We start from the raw sequence: 15,942 nt of genomic DNA, 5'->3' as shown, positions 1-15,942 counted from the left end.
CTGTCATTCAGAATAGAAGGAAAGATAAAGGCTTTCCCAGACAAACAAAAACTTAAAAAGTTCATGAAATTAAACCAGTCCTGCAGGAGATCCTAAGGGGGACTCTGTGAGTGGAAAGCAGCAAAGACTACAAAGGACTAGAGGCATCACCAGAAACAGGAAACCTACAGATAACACAATGGCGCTAAATCCATACCTTTCCATAATCACTCTGAATGTAAATGGACTAAATGCTCCAATCAAAAGACATAGGGTGTAAAAATGGACAAAAAACTAAGATCCATCTATATGCTGACTAAAAGAGACTCGTTTTAGACCTGAGGACACTAGCAAATTGAAAGAGAGGGGATGGAGAACCATCTATCATGCTAACGGACACCAAAAGAAAGCTGTAGTAGTCATACTTATGTCAGAAAAACTAGATTTTAAAACAAATACTGTAACAAGAGATGAAGAATGCATTATATCATAATTAAGGACTCTATCAATCAAGAAGAGCTAACAATTGTAAATGTTTATGCACCCATTATGAAGAACCCAAATATATAAATCAATTAATGACAAATATAAACAAAATGTGTAGATAATAATACTGTAATTTTAGGGGACTTTATTACTCCATCTACAACAATGGACAGATCATCTGGGCAGAAAATCAATAAAGAAACAACAGCTCTAAATGACACATTGGACCAGATAGACTAACAGATATATTCAGAACTTTTCATCTTAAGCAGAAGAATATGCATTCTTCTCAAGTGCACATGGAATATTCTCCAAAATAAATCACATACTGGGTAACACCACTCAACAAGTATAAAAAAGATTGAGATTATACCATGCATATTTTCAGATCACAGCACTATGAAACTTGAAATAAACCACAAGAAAAAAATTTCAAAGCCCCCAAATACATGGAGGTTAAAGAATACTCTACCAAAGAATGAATGGGTCAACCAGCAAATTAAAGAAGAAATTAAAAAAATATATGGAAGCAAATGAAAATGAAAACACAACAGTCCAAACCATTTGGGGTGCAGCAAAGACAGTCCTAAAAGGAAAATACATTGCAATTCAGGCATATATAAAGAAGCAATAAAGGTCCCAAATGCACAACCCAACCTTACACCTAAAGGACCTAGAAAGGCAGCAGCAAAGAAATCCCAAAGCGAGAAGAAGAATAGAAATAGTAACGATTGGAGCAGAAATAAACAATATAGAATTTAAAAAAAAGAGTAGAATAGATCAAGAGTCTAAGAGCTGGTTTTTTGAAAGAATAAACAAAATTGATAAACGCCTATCCAAAAGAAAAGAGAGAGAGAGGACCCAGATAGCTAAAATCACAAGTGAAAGAGGTGAGATCACAACCAACACCACAGAAATACAAACAATCATTAGACAATACTATGAAAAATTATATGACAACAAACTGGACAATCTGGAAGAAATAGACAAATCCCTAGAAATGCACACATTACCAAAGCTCAAAGAGGAAGAAATAAAAAATTTGAACAGGTGCATAACCAGTGAAGAAATTGAATCAGTTATCAAAAATCTCCCAAGCCTGAGCCAGATGGATTCACAGGGGAATTCTACCTGAACTTTAAAGCAGAATAAATACCTATTCTTCTCAAACTGCTCCAAAAAGTAGAAACAGAAGGGGAGCTCCTAGACTCATTCTATGAAGCCAGCATTACCTTGATTGCAAAACCAAAGACTCCAATAAAAAGGAGAATTACATTTGCAAAAATCTTCTCCCATTCTGTAGGTTGCCCAAATGTCCATCGATGGATGACTAGATAAAAAAAATGTGGTATACATATACAATGGAGTATTACTTGGCAATCAAAAAGAATGAAATCTTGCCATTTGCAACTACATGGATGGAGCTGGAGGGTATTATGCTAAGTGAAATTAGTCAGAGAAAGACAAAAATCATATGACTTCACTCATATGAGGACTTTAAGAGACAAAAGAGATGAACATAATGGAAGGGAAACAAAAATAATATAGAAAGAGGGAGGAGGACAAAGTGTAAGAGACTCATAAACATGGAGAACAAACTGAGGGTTACTGGAGGGGTTGTGGGAGGGGGGGATGGGCTACATGGGTAAGAGGCATTAAGGAATCTACTCCTGAAATCATTGTTTCACTATATGCTAACTAATTTGGATGTAAATTTTTAAAAATAAACAATAAAATTATTTTTTTTAAAAAGGAGAATTACAGTCCAAAATCCCTGAGGAACATGGATGCAAAAATTCTCAACATGATACAAACAAATTAAATTCAACAGTACATTAAAAGAATTATTCACCATGGTCAAGTGGGATTCATTCATTGGCTGCAGAACTGGTTCAGTATTCATAAATCAATGAACGTGATACATCACATTAATAGAAGGTAGGATAAGAACCATATGATCCTGTTAATAGATGCAGGAAAAGCATTTGACAAAATACAATATCCTGTCTTAAAAAAATTTTTTTAGGGGCACCTGAGTGGCTCAGTTGGTTAAGTGTCCAACTTGGGCTCAGGTCATGATTTCCCTGTCTGTGAGTCCCAGCCCCACATCAGGCTCTGTGCTGACAGCTCAGAGCCTGGAGCTTGCTTCAGATTTTAGGTCTCCCCCTCTCTCTGACCCTTTCCTGCTTGCACTCTGTCTCTGACTCTTTCACTCTCAAAAATAAATTAAAAATTTATTTTTAAAAAATAAGTAGAAAAATTTAAATGTTTTTATTTTTGAGAGAGAGAGAGAGAACATGAGTGGGGGAGGGTCAGAGAGAGAGGGAGACACAGAATCTGAAGCAGGCTCCAGGCTCTGAGTTGTCAGCACAGAGCATGACTCAGTGCTTGGACTCACAAACCATGAGATCATGACCTGAGCCAAAGTCAGACGCTTAACCAACTCAGCCACCCAGGCACCCATACAGCATCCTTTCTTAATTCTTCAAGAAAGTTAGGACATAAGGGACATATCTTAATATCATAAAAGCTATATCGGAAAGGCCCACAGCTAATATCCTCAATGGGGAAAAACAGAGCTTTCCCCCTGAGATCAGGAACATGACAGGAATGTCCACGCTCACCACTGTTGTTTACCATAGTGTTGGAAATCCTAGACTTAGCAATCAGACAACAAAACAAAATAAAAGACATCCAAATCGGCCAAGAAGTTAAACTTTCACTCTTCACAGATGACATGATACTCTACATGGAAAACCTGAAAGACTCCACCACAACACTGCTAGAGCTGACACAGGATTTCAGTAAAGTTGCAGGATATAAAAACAATGTACAGAAATTGATCATATTTGTATACACCAATAATGAAGCAACAGAAAAAGATACCAGGGAATCAATCCCACTTACAATTGCATTAAAAGCCATAAAATACCTAGGAAATAAACCTAAACAAACAGGTCAAAGATGTGTACGCTGAAAACTATACAAAGCTTATGAAAGAAATTGAAAAAAGACACAAAGAAATGCAAAAAACATTACATGCTCATGGATTGGAAGAACAAATACTGTTCACATGTTAATACTACCCATAGTAATCTACACATTCAATGCAATCCAAATCAAAATAGTACCAGCATTCTTCACAGAGCTAGAATAAACAATCCTAAAATTTGTATGGAAATGCAAAAGACCCTGAATAGCCAAAGTAATGTTCAAAAAGAAAACAAAAGCTCAGGCATCACAATCCCAGACATTAGCCTGTATTACAAAGCAGCAATCATCAAGACAGTATGGTATTGGCACAAAAACAGACACATAGATCAATGGTATAGAATACAGAACTCAGAAATGGACTCACAAATATATGGCCAACTAATCTTTGACAAAGCAGGAAAGAGGATCCAATGGAAAAAAGACAGTCATTTTAGCAAATTATGCTGGGAGGACTGGACAGCAACTTGCAGAAGAATGAAACTGGACCACTTTCTTAAACCATCCACAAAAATAAACTCACAATGGATGAAAGACCTACCTGTGAGACAGGAAACCATCAAAATCCTACAGGAGAAAACAGGCAGCAACCTCCTTGACCTCACCTGCAGCAACTTCTTACTTGGCATGTCTCCAGAGGCAAGGGAAATAAAAGCAAAAATGAAGTATTTGGACATCATAAAGATAAAAAAAACTGCATAGCAAAGGAAGCAATTAATAAAAGAGGCAACTGACAGAATGAGAGAAGATATTTGCAAATGTCATATAGGATAAAGTATTAGTATCAAAAATCTATAAAGAACTTACCAAACTCAACACCCAAAAAACAAATCATCCAGTGACAAAATGGGCAGAAGACATGAATAGACAGACAGTTTTTCAAAGAAGACAACCAGATAGCAAACAGACACATGAAAAGATGCTGAAAATCGCTTATCATCAGGGAAATACAAATCAAAACCACAATGAGATACCACCTCATACCTGTCAGAATGGCCGAAATTAACAACCCAGGAAATAACAGAAGTTTGTGAGAATGTGGAGAAAGGGGAACCCATTTGCACTGTTGGTGGGAATGAAAACTGGCGCTGCCACTCTAGAATACAGTATGGAGGTTAATCAAAAAAATTAAAAATAGAATTATCCTATGACCCACAATTGCACTACTACACTACTAGGAATTTATCCAAAGAATATAAGAGTGTTGAATCATAGGGGCACATGCAACCCAATGTTTATAGCAGTGCTATCAACAATAGCCAAATTATGAGAAGAGCCCAAATGTCCATTGACTGATGAATGGATAAAGAAGATGTAGTGTGTATATATATATATGCAATGGAATACTACTCAGTGATGAAAAAGAATGAAATTTGCAACAATGTGGATGTAACTAGAGGGTATTATATTAAATGAAATAAGTCAGGCAGAGAAAGACAGATATCACATGATTTCACTCTTATGTGGAATTTGAGAAACTTAACAGAAGACCATGGGAGAATGGAAGGAAAAAAATAGTTACAGAGAGGGAGGCAAACCATAAGAGACTCTTAAATACAGAGAACAAACCAAGGGCTGATAGGGGTGGGGAAAATCAGTGATGGGTGAAGGTGTGCACTTGCTGAGATAAGCACTAGGTGTTATATATAAGTGATGAATCACTGGATTCTACTCCTGAAGCCAAGAGTATACTGTATGTTAACTAAGTTGTGAATAAAAAAAATCTCCAAGTATTTTAGGGTTTTGCAGTTATTTTTCTGTAATTCATTTCTAGTTTAATTCCATTATGATCTGAGAGCACAGTTTGAATGGTGTCTTTTTTTTTTTTTAATTTTAAGGTGTGCTTTATGTCCCAGGATGTGTTCTATTTTGGTGAATGTTCCATGTGAGCTTGAAAAGAATGTGTATTCTGCTCTTTGGGATGAAGTATTTTTAAAATGTTAATTAAGTGCTTTTTATTGATAGTGCTGTTCAGTTCAAGTTGTTTTTTATGGATTTTCTACCTACTGAACCTGTCAATTACTTATAGGGGTATCGAGTCTCCAACTAGAATAGTGGATTTGTCTCTTTTTCCTTGAAATTTTATCAGTTTTTTCCTCATGTATTTCTTCACTCTGTTGTTATGTGCACATAGAGTAGGGATTGTTATGTCTTCCTTGAAAAAGTGAGCCTTTTATCATTATGTAATACCCACCCCCCTTTATTCTGTTAATGTTTCATGCTCTGAATTCTGCTTTGTCTGAAATTAATATAGTAACTCCAGCTATCATTTGTTTAATTCTATTTTTTAAATTTTTTATTATTCAATTATATTCTATTTTTATTCTATCCATGTCTTTATATTTAAAGTGTGTTTTAGACTACATGTAATTGAATCTTATTTTTTCTAACTGATCCTGGAAGTTTCTTTCAATTGGTTTATTTAGACCACTAACATCTAAAGTGATCATTGATATCATTGGATTAATATCTACATACTTGTTACTGTTTTCTATGTTGTCTTTTTCTTTGTTTCTTTTTCTCTTTTTCTGCCTTCTGCTTTAAATTTGTTTTAATGTTTATTTTTGAGAGAGAGAGAGACAGACAGAGCGCGAGTGGGGGAGAGGCAGAGAGAGAGGGAGACACAGAATCCGAAGCAGGCTCCAGGCTCTGAGCTGTCAGCACAGAGCCCAATGCAGGGCTTGAAGCCATTAACCATGAGATCATGACCTGAGCCAAATTCAGACACTTAATTGATTGAACCACCCAGGTGCCCCATCTGCCTCCCGCTTTAAATTGTACATTTTATATCATTTTCTCTCTTCGCTTAGTATATCAATGATAGTTCTGTTTTTACTTTTAGTGGTTGCCCTAGTGTTTGCAATATACATTTACAGTGTATCCAATTTCACTTTCAAATAATACAACTACTTCACAGGTAGTGCATGTATTTTCAATTCCTCCCTCTTACCCCTATAACATTGCTGTCATTCATTTCACTTGTCCATAGGCTGTAATAACCACACACACTGTTGATATTATTTTGAACAATCTGCTATCTGTTAAATCAATTAAGAATAAAAAGAATAGTTCACTTTACCTTAGTTTATTCCTTTTCTAATAATACTTTTTTAATTATATATATTTCAATTAGATAATGTACAGAGAAATATTGGCTTCAGAAGTAGAATTCAGTGATTCATCACTTGCATAAAACACCCAGTGCTCATCATAACTGGTGCGCTTCTTCATACCCATCACCTACGTAGCCCATCTCCTCCCACCACCACCTCCCTCCAGCAACCTTCAGTTTGTTCTCTATCATTAAGAGTCTCTTGTGGTTTGTTTCCCTTTCTTCTCTCCCCCCTCTTCCCATATGTTCATCTGACTTGTTTCTTAAATTCCATGTATGAGTGAAATCATATGGTATTTGTCTTAATCTAATTGACATATTTCACTTAGTGTAATACATTCTAGCTCCACCCACATCATTGAAAACAGCAAGATTTCACTTTTTTTGATGATTAAGTAATATTGCATTGTGTATGTGTGTATATATATACATATATATATGTATATATATATCACATTTTCTTTATCCATTCAACAGTGTACATTTGGGCACTTTCCATAGTTTGGCTATTGTTGATAATGCTGCTATAAACATTGGGGTGCATGTACCTCTTTGAATCTGCTTTTTTGTACCCTTTGGCTAAATACCTAATAGTGCAATTGCTGGATACTAGGGTAGTTCTACTTTTAGTTTTTTAAGGAAACTCCATACTGTTGTCCAGTGTGGCTGCACGAGTTTGCATTCCCACCAACAGTGCAAGACGGTTCCCCTTTTTCCTCATCCTCACTCATACCTGTTGTTTCTTGTGTTGTTAATTTTAGCTATTCTGACAGGTGTGAGATGTTATCTCAATGTGGTTTTTATTTGTATTTCCCTGATGATAAGCGATGTTGAGCATCTTTTCATGTGTATGTTAGCCATCTGGATGTCTTTGGAAAAGCATCTGTCTTCTCATTTCTTAACTCCATTGTTTGTTTTCTGGGTGTTGAGTTTGATAAGTTCTTTACAGCTTTTGGATACTAAACGTTTTTCAGATATGTCGTTTGCAAATATCTTTTCCCATTCCATTGGTTGCCTTTTAATTTTTTTTTTGATTGTTTCTTTTGCTGTGCAGGAGCTTTTTATCTTGATATATTCAATATTTCATGTTTGTTTTTGTTTCCCTTGCTTTCGGTGATGTGTCTAGTAAGAAGTTGCTCTGCTGAGGTCAAAGAGTTTGCTGCCTGTTTTCTCCTCAAGGATTTTGATGGTTTCCTGTCTTAAATTTAGGTCTTTCATCCATTTTGAATTTATTTTTCTGGGTGGTGTAGGAAAGTGGTTCAGTTTCATTCTTCTGCGTGTTGCTGCCCAGTTTTCCCAACACCATTTGCTGAAGAGACTATTTTTCTTCCATTGGATATTCTTTCCTGCTTTGCTGAAGATAAGTTGACCATATAGTTGTGGGTCCATTTCTGGGTTTTCTATTTTGTTCCATTGATCTATGTGTCTGTTTTTGTGTCAGTACCATAATGTCTTGATGGTGACAGCTTTGTTCTATAGCTTGAAACTTGGCCATTTGCAATGTCGTGGATGGAACCAGAAGGTATTATGCTAAGCAAGATAAGTCAAATAGAGAAAGACAAATACCATATGGTTTCACTCATATGTGGAATTTGAGAAACAAACAGCTGAACATATGTGAAGGAGGGGAGGAGGAGACAGGGAAACAAACCACAGGAGACTCTTAATGATAGAGAATACACTGAGGGTTGATGGAGGAAGGTGGGTGGGGGATGGGCTAGATGGGTGATGGGATTAAGAAAGCACATGTAATGAGCACTGGGTGTTGTATGTAAGTGATGAATCACTGAATTATACTCCTGAAACCAATATTGCACTGTATGTTGGATAACTAAAATTTAAATTAAAAAAAATTCCTGATCTGATAAGTCCAAAATTTCTACCGTATCTAAATCTGGTTCTGATACTTGCTCTGTCTTTTGATGCAGTGGATTTTTGTTTTTGTTTTTGTTTTGTTTTGTTTTTTGTTTTTTGGCTTTTGGTATGCCTTGAAACTGACAGACAATATGGGCTAAGGAAACTGACATAAATAGGCCTTTGGTGTGAGGTTTTATGTTTATATGGATAGAAGTTAGACTGTATACTGTTTGCAGTTGCTGTGTATGTCAGAGGCTAAATTTTCTTCTGATGTCCTTGTTTTTATCTCCCCTGTTACCTTTGTGTTTCCTTAGAGACTTTTTTTTTAACAGAAATATGAGGTTGGGAAGGCATGTTTGTACTGTATGTGATACAAATGATGCACTTACCAGGATATAACATTTAGTTTTTATCGTAATTTTTTAAATTTTTTAACGTAAGTTCTATGCCCAATATGGGTTTTGAACTCACTACTCCAAGATCAAGAGTCCCATGCTCTACTGACTGAGCCAGCCAGGCATCCCTTTTATCTTAATATTTAAAGAGAAATATGCAAACATGATTGTCCATGTTTCTAAAATTTTATTCCATGGAACAATAGGTCAGCCAGATGTTAATGGGTGTTCCACTTTTATTTATTTTTTATTTTTTTTCCTTTTTTTTAAATTTATATATGAAATTTATTGTCAAATTGGTTTCCATACAACACCCAGTGGTCATCCCAAAAGGTGCCCTCCTCAATACCCATCACCCACCCTCTCCTCCCTCCCACCCCCCATCAACCCTCAGTTTGCTCTCAGTTCTCAACAGTCTCTTATGCTTTGGCTCTCTCCCACTCTAACCTCTTTTTTTTTTTCCTTCCCCTCCCCAATGGGTTCCTGTTAAGTTTCTCAGGATCCACATAAGAGTGAAACCATATGGTATCTGTCTTTCTCTGTATGGCTTATTTCACTTAGCATCACACTCTCCAGTTCCATCCACGTTGCTACAAAAGGCCATATTTCATTTTTTCTCATTGCCACGTAGTATTCCATAGTGTATATAAACCACAATTTCTTTATCCATTCATCAGTTGATGGACATTTAGGCTCTTTCCATAATTTGGCTATTGTTGAGAGTGCTGCTATGAACATTGGGGTACAAGTGCCCCTATGCATCAGTACTCCTGTGTCCCTTGGATAAATTCCTAGCAGTGCTATTGCTGGGTCATAGGGTAGGTCTATTTGTAATTTTCTGAGGAACCTCCACACTGCTTTCCAGAGCGGCTGCACCAATTTGCATTCCCACCAACAGTGCAAGAGGGTTCCCGTTTCTCCACATCCTCTCCAGCAACTATAGTCTCCTGATTTGTTCATTTTGGCCACTCTGACTGGCGTGAGGTGATACCTGAGTGTGGTTTTGATTTGTATTTCCCTGATAAGGAGCGACGCTGAACATCTTTTCATGTGCCTGTTGGCCATCCGGATGTCTTCTTTAGAGAAGTGTCTATTCATGTTTTCTGCCCATTTCTTCACTGGGTTATTTGCTTTTCGGGTGTGGAGTTTGGTGAGCTCTTTATAGATTTTGGATACTAGCCCTTTGTCCGATATGTCATTTGCAAATATCTTTTCCCATTCCGTTGGTTGCCTTTTAGTTTTGTTGGTTGTTTCCTTTGCTGTGCAGAAGCTTTGTATCTTCATAAGGTCCCAGTAATTCACTTTTGCTTTTAATTCCCTTGCCTTTGGGGATGTGTCGAGTAAGAGATTGCTACGGCTGAGGTCAGAGAGGTCTTTTCCTGCTTTCTCCTCTAAGGTTTTGATGGTTTCCTGTCTCACATTCAGGTCCTTTATCCATTTTGAGTTTATTTTTGTGAATGGTGTGAGAAAGGGGTGTTCCACTTTTAACATCATCTAATGAAACTGGGAAATGTTGTTATAGAAGGCCCTGAAATATTTTGATTGAAATGATGCAAAGGACTTATGAATAGAAATTAAAGGGGAAGGGAATTTTTTTTTTTCAGGACTAAAACAAAACTGATGGGAGAACAAGTAGCTGTAAGTAGGAGGGTTATTATAATTTGAATATACTACAGCTGCTTTACCTCCATAAAGTCAGAAATTGCATCAAAAGGGGGCGCCTGGGTGGCTCAGTCAGTTAAGCGTCCGACTGCAGCTCAGGTCATGATCTCACAGTCTGTGAGATTCAAGCCCCGCGTCAGGCTCTGTGCTGACAGCTCAGAGCCTGGAGCTTGATTCAGATTCTGTGTCTCCCTCTCTCTCTGCCCCTCCCCTGCTCATGCTCTGTCTCTCTCTGTCTCAAAAATAAATAAAAACTTAAAAAAAAAAGAAATTGCATCAAAAGAAAGATGGATTATCAACTGATGAATGGATAAAGAAATTGTGGCTTATATACACAATGGAATACTACTTGGCAATGAGAAGGAATGAAATATGGCCTTTTATAGCAACGTGGATGGAACTGGGGAGTGTTATGCTAAGTGAAATAAGTTATACAGAGAAAGACAGATACCATATGTTTTCACTCTTATGTGGATCCTGAGAAACTTAACAGAAGACCTTGGGGGAGGGGAAGGAAAAATAAAAGTTAGAGAGGAAGGGAGCCAAACCATAAGAGACTCTTAAAAACTGAGAATAAACTGAGGGTTTATGAGGGGTGGGAGGGTGGGGAAAGTGGGTGATGGACATTGAAGAGAGCACCTGTTGGGATGAGCACTGGGTGTTGTATGGAAACCAATTTGACAATAAGTTTCATAATAAAAAAAAAAGAAAAATGGATTAGAAATGGACTTCCTGATGAGGGTGTGAGAGGAAAATATTAAATTATTATTTTGAGAGCATCTAATATTCAACTTTGGACACAATATAGGAAAAGCAGAAAACCATTTAAAGATGCTTTATGTGTCTTGCTTCTTAGAGCTGTGAGGCATGTGACCCTTTGAATTTCTTTCTCACTCCAGAATTCCATGAAGCTAGGACTGTGGACCCAAGGATGACTTTAGATATTTTTTTTTCTTAAATAAGGCCTGGGATATACACTTTCTTTAGTTTTAATCTGCTGTTACTATACATGAGCCCTATTGAAAGGTGTGGGGTAAATGGGAGGCGTTCTATGGTTCTATTATTAGGTTTAAGTGTTTTAGTGAGCCTGGTTGTGATCTTTATAAGTGCTTCTCAGATTTTGTTTTTACATTTTAGGTGAGACAGGAAGTTTACAGTGGGCAAGATTTGTGTATTTTCCTCTCGTCTGTGACCTCACAAGCATTTTTTACCTTTTTTCCTCCCAAGGTAAGACAGGAATGTTAGATGGGGCTGGAATTGAAAAAATGCCGTTCCCCAGGTGAAGTAATGCTCTTCTAGACTTTTACCATTCATAGTAGGTAGTTATGGAGAATGCTGTGAGTACATTTCAGAATGGTTACTCTTCCTTTCCTTCTGCTGTATCTGTGAGGGAGTACTTCTTGGCTCTTCACCATGAGAATTGAATGGTTTCTCTGAAGGTGAAATCAACAAAAGCCTAACTAACACTATGACACACAGAATATCTCACCGTTCTGCTGGTCCACACTCAGCTTTTAGTAATTTATCAAAATTACCATTTTAAGCATTCCTACCAGTTTATGGCTCCTGTGGATTCTACTTCAGGGGAGCAAATCTCAACTGTGATTTTGAATTTGTCTGTTTTTCCAGATATTGTGGTGGTGATGGTTTAACCTATGAACTTGGTGTTTTGATGAGTCCCAGAAAATCCATGTAGTTTTAGTTTGTTCAGCTTTACTTGTTATAAGTTTGGGAGTGATGACTTCCAAGCTCTTTATATATTGCAACTGAAACAAAAATTCCAGATACAGTATTTTTAAATTTATGCTATTTGAAGATAAAGTGAGTGTTATATTTTCTTACGTACCCACAGGTTTTCAAGGTCTGTACCAAATATTCTAGAATTCACTCAGGTGACCATGCTTAGTGAAAGAGAGCAAAAGCTATAACTGGACTGAAACAAATAAAAGTATATAAGTGAAATGTGCCATTTAGCAACATAAATTTGCCACAAGGATGTTTATCACAGAACTGTTGGGGCACCTGGGTGGATCAGTTACTTAAGTGCTCAGGTCATGATTTCACAGTTTGTGATTTTGAGCACCACATCAGGCTCACTGCCATCAGCACAGAACCCACTTCAGATCCTATTTCCCCCTTTCTCTCCGTCTCTCTCCCTCTCATTCACTCTCTCTCACTCTCTCAAAATAAAGAAAAACTTTTTTTAAAAAAAGAACTGTTTATAATAGGTAAATAGATATAACCTAAACACATGGGTATAATAAATTTCTTAATTATGACAAGCTCAGAAGATAGAATGCTATGCCAACAATAAATGGAAGTGTCTGTTTCAGAAACATCTTGTCAGCATTGGCTGTTATCCCACTTTTATTTTTGTCAATATTCCAGGTAAAAACTGGAATCCTATTATTTTGATTTGGATTTCTACAATTGTGCATGAACATATCAGTCAGATCACCCTACATTATGTAGCAGTAACAAATAACTCCCAAATCTCAGTAACTTAAAACAACAAAAATAGATTTCTTTTTATTTTATTTTATTTTTTATTTTTTAAAATTTACATCCAAATTAGTTACCATATAGTGCAACAATGATTTCAGGAGTAGATTCCTTAGTGCCCCTTACCCAAAAAATAGATTTCTTGTTCACACTACATATCCAACACATGTTGGTTGGGTGCTCTGCTAGGCTTAGAAAGACCAAAGTGTGAGATTCCCCTTTCTCCACATCCTTGCCAACACCTGGAAAACAGTATGGAGTTTCCTAAAGTGGTTAACAATAGAACTATCCTAAGACCCAGCAACTAAACTACTGGGTATTTACCCAAAGAATACAAAAATACTAATTCGAAGGAATAAATGCACCCTAATGTTTACAGCAGCATTATCTACAATAGCCAAATTATGGAAAGAGCCCAGATGTCCATCAACTGATGAATGGATAAAGATGTGATATATATATATATATATATATATATATATATATATATATATAATTACTTAGATATAAAGAAGAATGAAATCTTGCCACTTGAAAGGACATGGATGGAGCTAGTATTATACTAAGTATATACTAAGTATATATTATACTAAGTATATACTAAGCAAAATCAGTCAGAGAAAGACAAATACCACATGATTTCACTCATATGTGGAATTTAAGAAACAAAGCAGGGGCACCTGGGTGGCTCCATTGGTTGAGTGCCTGACTCTTTGATTTTGGCTCAGGTCATGATCCCAGGGTCGTGAGATTGAGCCCCATGTCAGGCTCAGCACTGAGTGTGGAGTCTGCTTAAGACTCTCTCTCTCTCTGCCCCTCTCTCCTGCTCATAGCCTTTCTCTCTAAAAATAATAATAAAAAGAACAAAGGCAAATGATCATAGGGGGGAAAAAGAGAGAGGCAAATGAAGAAATAGACCCATAACTGTAGAGAACAAACTGATGGTTACCAGAGGGGAGGTGGCTGGGTGGATGGGTTAAATAGGTGATGAGGGTAAAGGAGTACACTTCTGATGAGCACCGGGTGTTGTATGGAAGTGTTGAATCACCATATCATGCACCTGAAACTATTATTATTATATGTTAACTAACTCTATTTAAATAAAAAACTTTAAAAAATAAACTGATGAAATAGTCACTATATATAACATTACTTATTACCATGGAATAGGCAGACAGATCATGAGAAATCATACAGTGGCTATTAAAAGTTTCCCCCCCAGAATTGACAAAAATCTTTCTGTTCCACTTTATTGGTTAAAGCAAGGTATGTGGCCATAGCTGTATTTAAAAGGAGTGGGAAGTGCAAGCCTGTGTTTGGAAAATTAAAAAGCAGGAAATCTTGGTGAACAACACTGATAACTAAAAAGGGTCTCAAATCTTGCCATTGACTACTTCAAGTTCAGTTCATTTCCTATGAACTGAACTACTTACTATTTGCTTACTTACTTATCCATTGAGTTTTTCACTCCATTGGTTTGTAACATTTCTTTGCAAATTCTGAAAACTAGTCTATAAATTGCATCTATCTTCTAACTAGTGTTTCCATTATATGCTGTATTTTCACTTGTTTATAGTATTTTGCAACAGCTTTATTGAGATACAATTCTTACGCCACACAATTCACCAGTTTAAGGTGTAAACTCAAAAACTTTTAATATATTAAGAGTAGTGAATTCATCATCAAAATCAACTTTGTAACATTTTCATTACCCCAAGAATATATCCTTCAGCTCTTAGCTGTCAGACTCCATTGCCCCTACTCCCAAACCAGAGTCCACAACTAGTCTACTTTCTGTTCTGGATGGTTCATATAAATGGAATCATATAATAGTTATTTGCTGCTGGCTTCTCTCACTTATCATGTTGTAACATGATCAGTACTTCATTGTTTTGCTGCTAAAAATTATTCCACTGTAGGAATATGCCACATTTTATTTAATTTTAATTGATGGGCATTTTGGTTGTTTCCACTTATTGTCTACTATGACCAATGCTGCTACAAACATCTGTGCACAGTTTGCATGGATATATGCATCCATTTCCATTTCTTTTGGATGTATATCTAAGAGTAGAATTGCTGGAACATATGGTCACCATTTGAAGAAATATCAGACTGCTTACCAAAACAACTGCACCATTTTACATTTCCACTAGTAATGTATGAGGATTCCAATATCTCTATATCCTTGCCAGTACTTACTATTATGTCTTCACATCCTAGTGGATGTGAAGCAGCATCTACTTATGTTTTTTTTCTTTGCTTTTTCCTGGTGGCTGATGATGTTGAGCCTCTTTTAATGCAATATCCTCCTTGGAGAAACATCTATCTGCATCCTTTGACCATTTTATCATTAGGTTAATTATCTTTTTATTTTTATTTATTTATTTATTTATTGATTTTTAAATAGTATTTTTTTTTAACGTTTATTTATTTTTGGGACAGAGAGAGACAGAGCATGAACGGGGGAGGGGCAGAGAGAGAGGGAGACACAGAATCGGAAGCAGGCTCCAGGCTCCGAGCCATCAGCCCAGAGCCCGACGCGGGGCTCGAACTCACGGACCGTGAGATCGTGACCTGACCTGAAGTCGGACGCTTAACCGACTGAGCCACGCAGGCGCCCCTATCTTTTTATTTTTTAGTTGTCCTTATATTATTATGTTGGAACATTTTTTTATGTATTCTAGATTCAAGCCCCTTACCAAATATATGATTTGCAAAATGTTTACTCATTCTGTGGGTTCACTTTTCACTTACTTGATCGTATCTTTTGAAGCACAAAATGTTTTAATTTTGATTATGTCCAGTTTGCCTATTCTTTCTTTTGTTGTGTTTGTGATATTATATGTGAGAAACTATTGCCTAACCCAAGGTAACATATAATTATACCTATTTTTTCCTCTAAGAGTTTTATAGTTTTAGGTCTTATATTTAAGTTTTTGATCAATTTCAAGTTTT

The sequence above is a fragment of the Herpailurus yagouaroundi genome, unplaced genomic scaffold, assembly GCF_014898765.1.
Source record: "Herpailurus yagouaroundi ecotype Mexico unplaced genomic scaffold, PumYag 67235, whole genome shotgun sequence".
NCBI classification, from domain to species: Eukaryota; Metazoa; Chordata; class Mammalia; order Carnivora; family Felidae; genus Herpailurus; species Herpailurus yagouaroundi.
Note: the sequence above shows the minus strand (reverse complement) of the source record.